At 39.5% G+C, this 11,629-nt stretch overlaps 1 long non-coding RNA gene across 1 annotated transcript; it reads right to left on the bottom strand.

The window, feature by feature from the left end:
* Positions 1-9,528: 9,528 nt before the first annotated feature.
* Positions 9,529-10,162, bottom strand: LOC134858573 (uncharacterized). The gene is made up of 3 exons (XR_010164973.1): positions 10,013-10,162; positions 9,839-9,918; positions 9,529-9,708 (listed from the first exon to the last, which is right to left on the bottom strand). It is a non-coding gene; the product is annotated as an uncharacterized LOC134858573 (long non-coding RNA).
* Positions 10,163-11,629: the final 1,467 nt, after the last annotated feature.

Below are 11,629 nucleotides of genomic sequence, written 5' to 3' on the forward strand. Positions count from 1 at the left end.
ACTTCCTTTCACCATCCAATGGATGAATGGATCCAGAACTGCATCCGTCTCCACCTATGTCAGCTACAACACACAGCATGCTGACTGACAGAGATCTAATCATCACAAGTCCCTCTGATAAGAGCACAGAGTTCAAGAGCCTCAAGTGTTGGCTAAGAGCACAGATGGACAATAATGAGGCACATGAAAGCGGGTTCTGCCCCCCATGAAAGACATCCAGAGAAGGTGATTTGAGCAGACTAAAGTTGAAATGTAAAGTAGTACAAAGAGAGCAGCTTGATGTGGACTGCAGGTACAACTGGGCCAATGAAAAGTCAAAGACTGTCAATAACCAGAATCAGAGGTGGATCAGAAGTGGCGATATGGTCAACAGGCAGAATGTGAAGAGGTCGGGGTTGTCATCAAGCTAGAAGCCAGAGGAGGCAGGAAAGAGAGCCGGAAATTAGTGAGTTTGTACACGAAAATAAGTGGACCACATTTAAAGAATTTGAATTTGCTTTTTAAAATATATAAAATGAAATATAAAAATGTTTTAAACAAGATTTGTGTTGTCGTTAAATGATAATAACAAAAAAACAGTGCTGACCGGATACTCACTAAAACATGCAAATCAGAACACATCACCCCCATCCTTCATTCACTCCATTGGCTCCCGGTAACCCACCGGATCAACTACAAAGTCATGGTCTACAAAGCCATTAACCACACAGGCCCCACCTACCTACAGGACTTGCTTAGTACACAACATTCAAAAACATCACGCACCCTCAGGTCATCCAGCACCAATCTCCTAGCGGTTCCCCCAACAAAACTGGCCAGCGTGGGAGACCTTTCTCCTCCCTCGGTCCTCGTCTGTGGAATCCGCTACCAGAAGATTTAAGGACCTCTGCATCCCTCTCAGTCTTCAAGAAAAGCCTGAAGACCCACCTGTTCCTCACCGCATTTCCCTGACTGTGCTTTATTTTATATTTAAACCTTTTACACTGTTAACCCTTTTAAAAATATATATATTTAAAACTTAGCTCAATAGTTGATTTTATTAAATATGATCCTTAGGTAGCTTTTATTTAATTGCAGTGTGTTTCTTTTCTCCCCCATAGCCTTGTGAAGCACCTTGAGATAATGTTGTGCTATACAAATACAATATATTATTATTATTATTATTATTAGTATTATCATTATTATTAAAAGAGGAAGTTATTCAAGTAAATGAGTAAATACATTTGAAACACACTCCAGGAAAAGGGGGAAATTACAGAGATAAGAAAAATCCACTTCACTTTTTGGAAGAGACTGTTTAGGAGTCAGGAGGACAGGGTAGAAACCTTTTCATCATGTTAACCAATTATTTTTTCAGAGCCTTTATTGAGGTGTGAATTAAGTACTGTTTTACATTGTAAAAGTTTTGATCTACAATAGGAGGGAGACATTTAGTACACACTTGATCTCAGATATGATATTTAATTGAAACATACTTGTTATAGTGATAGCTCCTAGATTAGAGTACAGACCATGTAAAATATAATTGGCCACATGATTGGAAACCATTATTGAAATCACTCGTGTTTTTTAAATTCTTATTGAAGGAAGTTGTAATTATAACATGTACAGGCTCTCATAGTTTCACACATTATTATTCAGATTAAATGGTTAAAATATGTTTTAAGTAGACCAGAATTGATAATAAATAATGCAGTGTATTAAGAAATACGTAGCAGATTTTTACAGATCCTAATGATGTTTTGGCTTAAGAAAGTAGGTATGTGCAAAGTTTTCGGAAATAAGATCTATTAGATATTTTGGTATAAATTAAGTGGTGATAAAGATTCAGTGGGAGAAAAAATAAGTGATGTTTTTGTATTTACTACATTTAAAATGAGGGAAGCAGCTGTCCCAATAGAAAGCTAAAGACATTTTTAAAATACAGTTGTAATTAAAAGGAAATAAATGATGACACTCTTTTTGTAAATGATGGATATCACCTATGCTGAATAATCAAAGACTCTGCAGAGCATGACGTGACCATAAGACTGAGACCAAATGACCTTTGACCTGGACTGACAGTTTTACTTGACAAAAGCACTGTTGATGACTGACTCTGGGTTGCACCCGACCAAACCCGACCGTGTGAGTGAAAATTTATGTTTACATCTGATCAATGCGACTATGAGTTAAAAGAGGAACAGTGACAAACCGAGCATGTTTTGAACTAACACAAACTAAATCCAAAGATTTGTTTCTTCCAGGACTGGTGGAAGGAGAGGAACGCTCTTTTTAACAGGTTTTTTACTTCACAGGTTTGTGTTACACATATGCATGTGTAAAAAGGGGGGATTTTTTGCATTTTTTAAAACATTTTATACAGGTGAAACAGATGCCACATAACGAAAGGTGTTTACCTTATCCAGAAGTTATTTTTCATGCATACCTTTTCAGGAAAAACACCCAGGAAATTCATTCATTCTGGCTACATCATGGTTTTCATTGGTTTCATTTTATCCAAATCATAACAGTGTTAATTTCGTTAATGAAAACTATGACGAAAAATGTTTGTCAACTACCTTTTTTACATGACTAAGACGACACGATGAAGACCTAAAAATACATTTTTGATAATAAAAACTATGACGAAAATCTATATTTCGTTTTTGTTGACGAGGCGAGACGGGACTTAAGTGTTAATAGTCGACTATCGGACATTCAAAATGCAGGATATTTTATTTTTCCCAAAATTCTCCGTCTTGTCACACGTCATTGACATCCCTCAGCTACAAGTGATGATGTCAAAGCAGTGAGAAAATAACAAGATGATGGCTTCAGCGCAAAAAGGCTTTGGTCGGAAAAAATAGACTAGATATATGGACACACTTGATTTATGAAAGGAAAACATACTGCACTGTTATTGCGAGAGAAGACGACCAACCTGAAGAGACACTTGAAGGCACATCATCCTGCTATTTATGCAACGGTACCTTAGCTACCTGTAAACTGTAACAATACACGATAAGTCGTGATGCTAACTAAATATATCAATCGCTAGTGTTAAGTCAATATTACTGGGCAGTCGGAAACTAGTGGCACATTTGCTAGCTAGCCATGTTGGCTTAGCCTTTCTTGCAAAAAAGTCTTCAGTTTGCTGTAGCAAACAAATGAGCCTGGCTTCCAGGCTAATGGATCAGCAAGGACAGCACAGCAGTATCGCATCAATGTGAGAGTCTAGGCTAGAGATATCCAACTAAACTTAGGTAAGGAATCCTGATATTACACAAGTTAAGATAGTGAAATGTTTCTTTACGAATTTCAACACTTGATACTGTCACCTGGATTCCAATTTCAGATACCTGTATTTGCATAACTGAATTAGTTTAAAAAGAGAAACCATTTTGACAATAAGTTGACTAAAATGTAAGGATTTTTCATCGACTACAACTGTACTAAAACGTTTTGAATTGTCGTCGACTAAAACAATGAAGGATCAAAAGGACTAAAATGTGACTAAAACTACTAACCATTTTCATCTAAAGACTAAGACTAAATCTAAAATAGCTGCCAAAATTAACACTGTGATCATCATACAGTAAGTGTTTTCTTTTCATTAAATAAGAGTAGTTGCCACCATTACATTTAGATTTTTAATTGGGATTTTAAAGATTTAGAAATAACTTAGATAGTCATTGGAAATTCAAAGGTAATTGAAATATGTAACATAATTTACCGGAAGATGTTCGAATTTTATTTTGTCTGTAATTATGGCTAAAGCCAATTAGTAACATTTTTAAAGCTACATTAGACCATAAGGAGTTTTTTTTCAATGACAGGAAGAAATGTTCAATTAGAGATAATAATAGATTAGGTTTAAAAATGATTAGCACAACATTCATAATTAATTATTTAGTGTTTTGACACATAAGAAACACACAGGTTGTTTCAACAATCCAGAGGATGGGTTCAGTAAGTGTTGAATAAAAGTAGTTGTGAAAGTATGAAATGGTATAAGATGATCTAATGAAAATTGCAGGGCTATAACTCAATTTAAATTTGACTGGTAAAGTAAGTTCAACACTCTACATAACCATTTGGATAAAATGAATTATGTAGACTTCCGGTCTGGCGGTCGTTAGGTGAAGCTGCGAGATCCTGAAGCTCTGCATGCAACTTTTAATTTAAATGTTTTTTTAGCGTGCAAAATAGAGTACGTCATCTTAAGGTCTTATAACCGTAATCTAGCGTCGACAAGGAAATAACGCGTCTATAAGATACCTTCTCCGTTTTGGAAAAATGACGAGTCGACAGCAGAAGGCTTCGGCTAATTCAGCTGCTAGCAAGAAAGGTGCTAGCTCTACGACTGACATGGACGCCGCTCTCTCCTGATTCTGTGGAGAAAATTATGACGGCGATAGAATTGTTAGGCACGAAAATGGACACACAAACAGCTGCCCTGCGTAATAGTCTCTATCCGACAAGAGTTGCAAACCACCGTCAGCTCTTTGCAGTCAGCTAATGCATAGAACACCAAGCGCATTGACGATCTTGAACAGTCTTCCACAGAGTGGAGCTCAACAGTCATGACTCTGGAAACCACGGTGAAACGATTGCAATCCAAAGTGTGCAGTTTATCAGAGAAATGCTTGGATCTGGAAGGTCGTAGCCGTCGTCGGAATATTCGGCTGATTGGAATAGCGGAGGGCGAAGAAGGTAGAGATCCACGTCAGTTCTGTGCTACTGTATTGAAGGAGGTATTGGATTTGGAAGACACTCCACGTCTGGATCGCGGTCATCGTACACTGGCGCCAAATCCCAAAGAAGGAGAGAGGCGCAGGCCATTCATAATTTGCGTGCACCATGGGGACATGAAGGACTGCATTCTCCATCTATCAAGCCAGTAGAAGTTGTTGTTCTACAAGGAGAGGCATGTTCACATCTTCCCCGACTTTGCCCCAGAAGTGGCTAAGCAGCGGGCGGCTTTTGTGGAGGCAAAGCGGCCCCTTCAAAACGTAAACGGTGTAAAATTCGGGCTCCGTTTCCCTGCTACGTTCCGCATCACGTTCGGAGGTGAGGAAAAATCTTTCAAGGATCCCAAACTGGCTGTATCCTTCATAAAGGGGACCATTCAGGGGAACACTGTCAATGACAATGCAACGTTGGACATTGCGGTAGGTTTGAAGGACTTGGATTGATGGTCTTTTTTTTTTTTTTTTTTCTGTTCGGAGTAGCCTACGAACAGTCATTTTAAACAGGAAAGCTACGGTATGCAAGTCGTTTTTGTTTTCAAAGTTTTGGTTGGATATACCTTCTGTTATGCCATTATCTATTCTTATAATTTATATTTCGAATGTTAGAGTATTACGAGATTCTGGCCTGTAGTATCTAATGTATCTCTTGCAGTGGCGGTTTTGGCTACGAGCACAATGGAACTTCCGGCTAACTTCCGTGTGTTGCGTGTACGCTCGACAACTTCCGGTAGGTCGTGTTGTTGTGGTGATTTCCCGGAGATGCTAGTTTCAAGTTGCTGAGTAATAGAGTAAAATGTAGTACAATGAGCGGATTTCGGATAAAAGAGAGAAGGATGTCGTATCAACGAGTCAAAAAGTGGGCCCTACATTGTTGTGTACCCCTTTGTACAAATTCTTCTCGGTACAATACTACTATTAGCTTCCATGGCTTTCCGGTTGATGTGTCTGTGCGAGCCGAATGGATGGTGAAGGTACGGCGGGACGAATTCATACCAAGCAAGGTTACTCATGTTTGCAGCAGGCATTTCATAAAGGACGATTTTGTTGTCAATCCGGGGAAATTGAGGAGGTTGAAGAAAGGGACCGTCCCTGCTCTTTTTGCTTGGAATAACTTTCAAGTACCAACACCGAGGGCGAGCGTGTGGGAGTGGAGACCCAGAGCTGAAAGCCCTCCTCTTGTCGACCCAGAAGAAGAGATGGAGGTGGCTCCCCTCGCACCGGATCATGATTATTGTTTAACTCAAACAACAGCTATGATCGCGGATCAGTTGGACGAGGAGAATGAAAGTCTTCGCCAGAAAATTAAGGAGATGGAGCTGCAAATTGAGGCTCTCCAGCTGCGGAGTTGTTTCGGATTGAGGCGATATGCCGGGTCGGACGAGGACATCCGATTTTATACCAGGTAAGTCGTAATTAAGATTGTTTTGGATTGCAGAAAGCTGATACCGATATTATCATATGACACAGCACTTAAATACATGTCTTGTACCATATTAACTAGCCTGCTAATATCAGACTCTTTGAATCATGTAGCTGGTAGATGCTACTAGATGGTAGCCTACATTTTGACATTGATAGACTAAAAATCACACAAGTCCTATACTTGAGTGAAAGTTAAGATGGGCTACACATTGTTAAATATGTCTCCGGTAAAAGACCACCTTACAAGAGTATTTTAATTTAACCACAGTGCCACAAGAGTATTTTTCTTCAAGTGTCAAATATCAAAAGTAAAATTACTGTCATTTATGATTAATGATATGATTAGGCCGGAAAATGTACTACCTACAGCACTCAGTCAGATGTTTAGGCACAGCCATTCGTTAAGTATTCTCTTCATGTAAATTAGTAGTAGTAAAAAGTAAGATAATTCACCTTGTGTAACTAAATTAGTCCACCATGACTAACAATGTTATTTTTTTGTATTTTGTTTGAAAGATTCCATTCTTATGACCACCTGATGGCATTCTGGAGGCTCATCGAGCCAGCAACATCAAGGATGTGTGTGTGACAAGTGCCAAAGAAACATCGGTCTGTGTGGCAGAGAAGAAAACATCCCACAAATCAACCAAGTTGCTGCCAATAGATGAGCTATTTCTTTCTCTAAATTATTTATCAACTGGATGCACACAGAGAGAGCTTGGCCACCAATTTCACATCCACCGAACAACAACCAGCAGGATCATCACAACCTGGGCCAACTTTCTATACTGCATACTGTGAGCTGTGTGTATCTGGATGACCCCTGAGGAGATAAAAGCCAACTTACCTCCTGAGTTCAAGGAATATGCAGACACTCAGGTCATTGTTGACTGCACAGAGCTGCGGTGCCAAACTCCATCCTCACTTGTGTATTCACATTACAAATCGCACTGTACCTTCAAGGCCATGATTGGCATGGCACCAAATGGTCCTCTGACATTTGTTTCTGCGCTCTATGGGGGCTCTATCAGTGACCATGAGATCTTTAGACTGTCAGGCATCATACCAGTGGCGGCTGGCCAATAGAGGGCGCTAGGGCGCCGCCCCACCACTCACCTCTCACCACATTTCCTTGAATAAGACATAAAAAAAATGAAATAAAAATGAAATAATAAAATAAAAATATTTCGAAATATATGTATATATTTTTTTAGATGTGCAAGATAAATATTTCATAGTTAATGATGAGTAAAGTTGTTTCGTTCGTTGACATTGTCTGATTGGTGACGTATTTCCGCCCTGGGGCGCAGGAATCTTTGCCCATAGACTCTCGTTAAAGGTTGTACATGCGCAGTAGCTCCTCTTCAATACAAGAGATAAGACGATGTTGGGGCGCACCTCTCCTGCGCCCCGAGCTGAATGGTCTGGATTTGACGGCGAGGCTGACGTCACAGCCTTCTGTTATAAAGTATGTGTATTGTCCATGTTATATATGATATATATTATTTAAATATATAGATATAGAGATATAACTAGAGATAGATAGAGAGATAGATATTTATTATATATGTATATTGGCCATCTGTATAGTAATATAGCACATCTGTATATTTGTTCATACTACATCTGTTTATACTATGCCAATTATTCCCACCTCTTTATACTGCCCTTATCTTTACATAATCACTCTTAACTGCATATACTGTACATACTCTATATATCACACTTGTTTCTCTTTGCACTTCTATCTATCTATCTATAATGTTGTTTTTGTTGTTTTCATTTATGTAAATACACTCATTTGATACCTTATTACATGTATGCATGCTTTTTTTTTTTTTTTAAATACATTTTGGAGTTATAGCCCCCCCTGGAGAAAACTCCACCAGCCGCCACTGCATCATAACTCTCCTCTCCCCTGACATGGCTGTGATGGTGGACAAGGGCTTCAGCGTGGACAATCTTGTGGCAGGAAAACTGCACAGGCCTGCCTTCCGCTCCAACAAGGAGCAAATGGCAACACAGGACGTCCTGGAGACACAGTCAATCGCACGGCTGCGAGTTCACATGGAGAGGCTGATAAGGCGGGTCAAAGAAGACAAACTTTTTGATACTGTAATCCCTTTGTCGATTTGAGGGAGCATTTACCAGCTTTTCACCGTAGCTTGCATCTTGTGCAATTACCAAAATGGACCTCTGGTTAAAGAATGGAGAAAACATAATTGCCAGGTAGAAATTTGACTGTTTGCTTCATGGCTGTCTGCTCCTCTTTTATTTATTTGACAAACAATATACTGATTCACACCACAAATTTTTTTTGCCTTACATATACTGACTTGTATTTTAATTAAATTATTTATTTGAAATCTATATCAAATTAATTTCCCTTAATTTCCCTCAAGTGGTCCTCACACATATTGAATATTGGTTTAAAATCTAGTAATACATTGGTGTGTACACTTAAGTGAAGTGGTCAATCCTAAACATTTTACAACTCCATAAATAAACTTAAAACAACCCACTTGAAGGCCTCACATTATAATGAGAAATCAACCAGAACAAAACATTTCTAAGAATTCATTGTTTACTGATCATACAACATATTTATGCAGGTATGTGTAGAAAAAAAGAAGTCTGCTCTCTCTCTTATTTTTTGTATCACATCACTGTCCCTCTATATGTTCTTTGAATCAGGGTGTCTTCCTCCGCAAACACCACAAAATCCCACCACTCCATCCCCGTTAGGAGCAGCTGACCCTGCACCTGCCAGTAGTAGCCATGACCTGGCTTCAATTCCAGGTTGCCGTCTTTAATTTTCAAATGTGGATAATCCACATAGCTTTTAATGTTTGGACATTTTATTTCCACAAGGCTGAATTCAGAACACTCTGTTGGGTCAAAGACAACCCCATCTGGGGATGTGCCTAACCAGGGTGTGTCAGGGTGTATAACAAAACAACAAGGGTAGTGGTTCACCCTCTTGAGCTGGCAATACTCCTCGATGGCATCATCTTCCATTTCGAGACCCCTCTTCATTGCTGCTGTCTGACGGACCCCTTTGAGCAACCGGTCAGCCATCTTTTCTAAGGTGCAACGTTTTGCATGGCATATTTCCCCAAAATGTGATGAAGTGAGTCTAGGTTTTCTCAGTCTATGCCAGTCTGTAGATGCACTTTGGCCCCTAGTTGCACCCTCTATATTCTTAGCCATTTCCCAGGTAACCTCAAGTGACTTGAAGTGCAGCTGTTGATGCTCAGAGAAAACAGACATAAAGCACGATGTTTCCAGTCTGCAGCCAGCCAATGGCAAATCTGGACGTGGTGGAGCGTCAGGGTGAGCAACAGAGCGACTTCTTGCCATGGGTTGTTGATATGAAAGAGGACTACCTACTTGTACCAAACCCAGTGCACAGTTCACCAGTGGCACCTCACAGGTGATACCCATTGTACAAATGGTTGGTGCAGAAATAGGGGTGAACTCTTTGTAGATCTCTGACACTTTGAGAACAGACAGGTCCAGCAACTCTCCACTGGTGGCTTTGTACAGTGTGGACCTATATGAAAATTGGATAAACATCATTAAGATACATCATCTAATAACAAAACTACAGTTTTCTTGATGGTTGAGAAAAGTAGGCCTAACAAATTAATTAAAAGGCTACTAACTACAAAACAAATTCTCACCTTACTCCCTCGGCCATGGTCCTCTGCTTTGGTTTGGCAGACATCACAGCCATCTTTTCGATGGGACCTGGTTTAATACCCTGTGAATATAGGTCACAAATAGCAGGGATGAGCTTATGATGTCGGTGGGTAGATGTAGTATTGTAATTATAGTTACATTATTCCGAGACTTGCCATGGTTCTTGGCTTGTGCCACTGTTGTTCACTCTCCGTACAGCTCAGCACTGGTGGAACAACTGGAATGTCAAGCTGTGAATAATGTGCAGACTGGAAAAGTAGAGCCACACAATGGTTACACAACACTGATCCAGCTACACATGTACAGCTGTGAAGGACCAGTTATACAGGAATTTAATCCTTCAGCCCCACCTGTAGCAAGATGTAAAAAAAAAAGGGATTAATAATCTTTTTCTTTAGATTTGTTCTGTGTTGATGTTGTCAGTGATACAGTCTATTTGATTTGCAGGTACACATAGTATCCCCACTTAAAGATTGCAGTATACCTAGCTAGACTCCACAGGTTCAAATAAACTTTTAGACATATCTTATGTATTTTACCTAGCTGGGATGTTCAGCATACATGGGAAAGCAAACTATACTACACCACTGGTTGCTATCAGTGAAAACACAGTAGTAACGTCAGCATACACTGGTAGATTATAACGTGAATTGGTTAACCTAGAGAGCAAAGAACTAAAATAACACGTTTAACCCAGGAACATGGGTAACTATCTTAACGCTACATTCATCCTACACTCAAACTGTGAGGTGGTTTTGACTCGTCCATTGACGGATGACATAACGCCCTCACACACACTACTCCTGTCACTGGATCTTTCCTGGACACTGACGGGAAATACAACACCGAAATTAAAATACACACAACCAGTTGCGAATCGTATCAACATAACAACGTATTGAATAACACTTAAAGTATTTAGTACATTTACACGATTTGATTTAGAAGTATTTAGCTGCTAGATATTCAGTGTAGCTCGCTAACGTTAACAGCTGAGCTGACAGCTGAGACGTTAGGTAACGCAAACAGCTTGACTTACCTTCAAAGTTGTGGATGTAACTTCATATGTACAGTTTAAATCCCTTTTCACGCTTACAACCGGGTGCAGGTGAACAGTGGTCGACAATCCTGTGGACGTCATTCACGTCAATCTTTGGGAGACTTTGTAGACACCGGGTGAAATATGCCATCTTTTCACGATCAAAACCAAAAACTGCAGTGAACAGGAAATGGTTACGCGTACACTCAAGACGCCGGAAGTAGAACTCCTTAGTTACGTGCACGTAGCCTTATGTAGTGTTTGTTTCAACACGGACTGGTTAGAGTGTGACACCTATGAACGGTAGCTGGACAGAGTTTGTTATACTAGGTTGTGAACCAGTGACGGATTTAAATAAACAGTGTAAGCAAACTAGAATATGCTTTAATCGTCCATTCTGTGTCGGGTAGAGACAGGGCAGAATGAAACAGATGTTCATAATTTTTCCGTTTCAAAAACTTCTCCATAATTTTATATATATATAAAATAAATATATATATATATATATATCTCAGTGGTGGGCCGTCAGGGCCAGCAAGGCCTTCTCTGCTGGCCTAAACATCATCAGAATATACATTTAATTTTTATATATTTTTTCCACAAATATGTATTAAATTATTCCCCATAGTCTATTCTCTTCATTTTATAGCGTTCGTCTTGGCTGCGCTGCTTCCAGCCTCAGAACGAGATTTGGAGGGCTGGCCTTTATGTTAGAGCTTTTATCCAATCATAT

Source organism: Eleginops maclovinus, chromosome 22 (assembly GCF_036324505.1).
Source record: "Eleginops maclovinus isolate JMC-PN-2008 ecotype Puerto Natales chromosome 22, JC_Emac_rtc_rv5, whole genome shotgun sequence".
Lineage (NCBI taxonomy): Eukaryota > Metazoa > Chordata > Actinopteri > Perciformes > Eleginopidae > Eleginops > Eleginops maclovinus.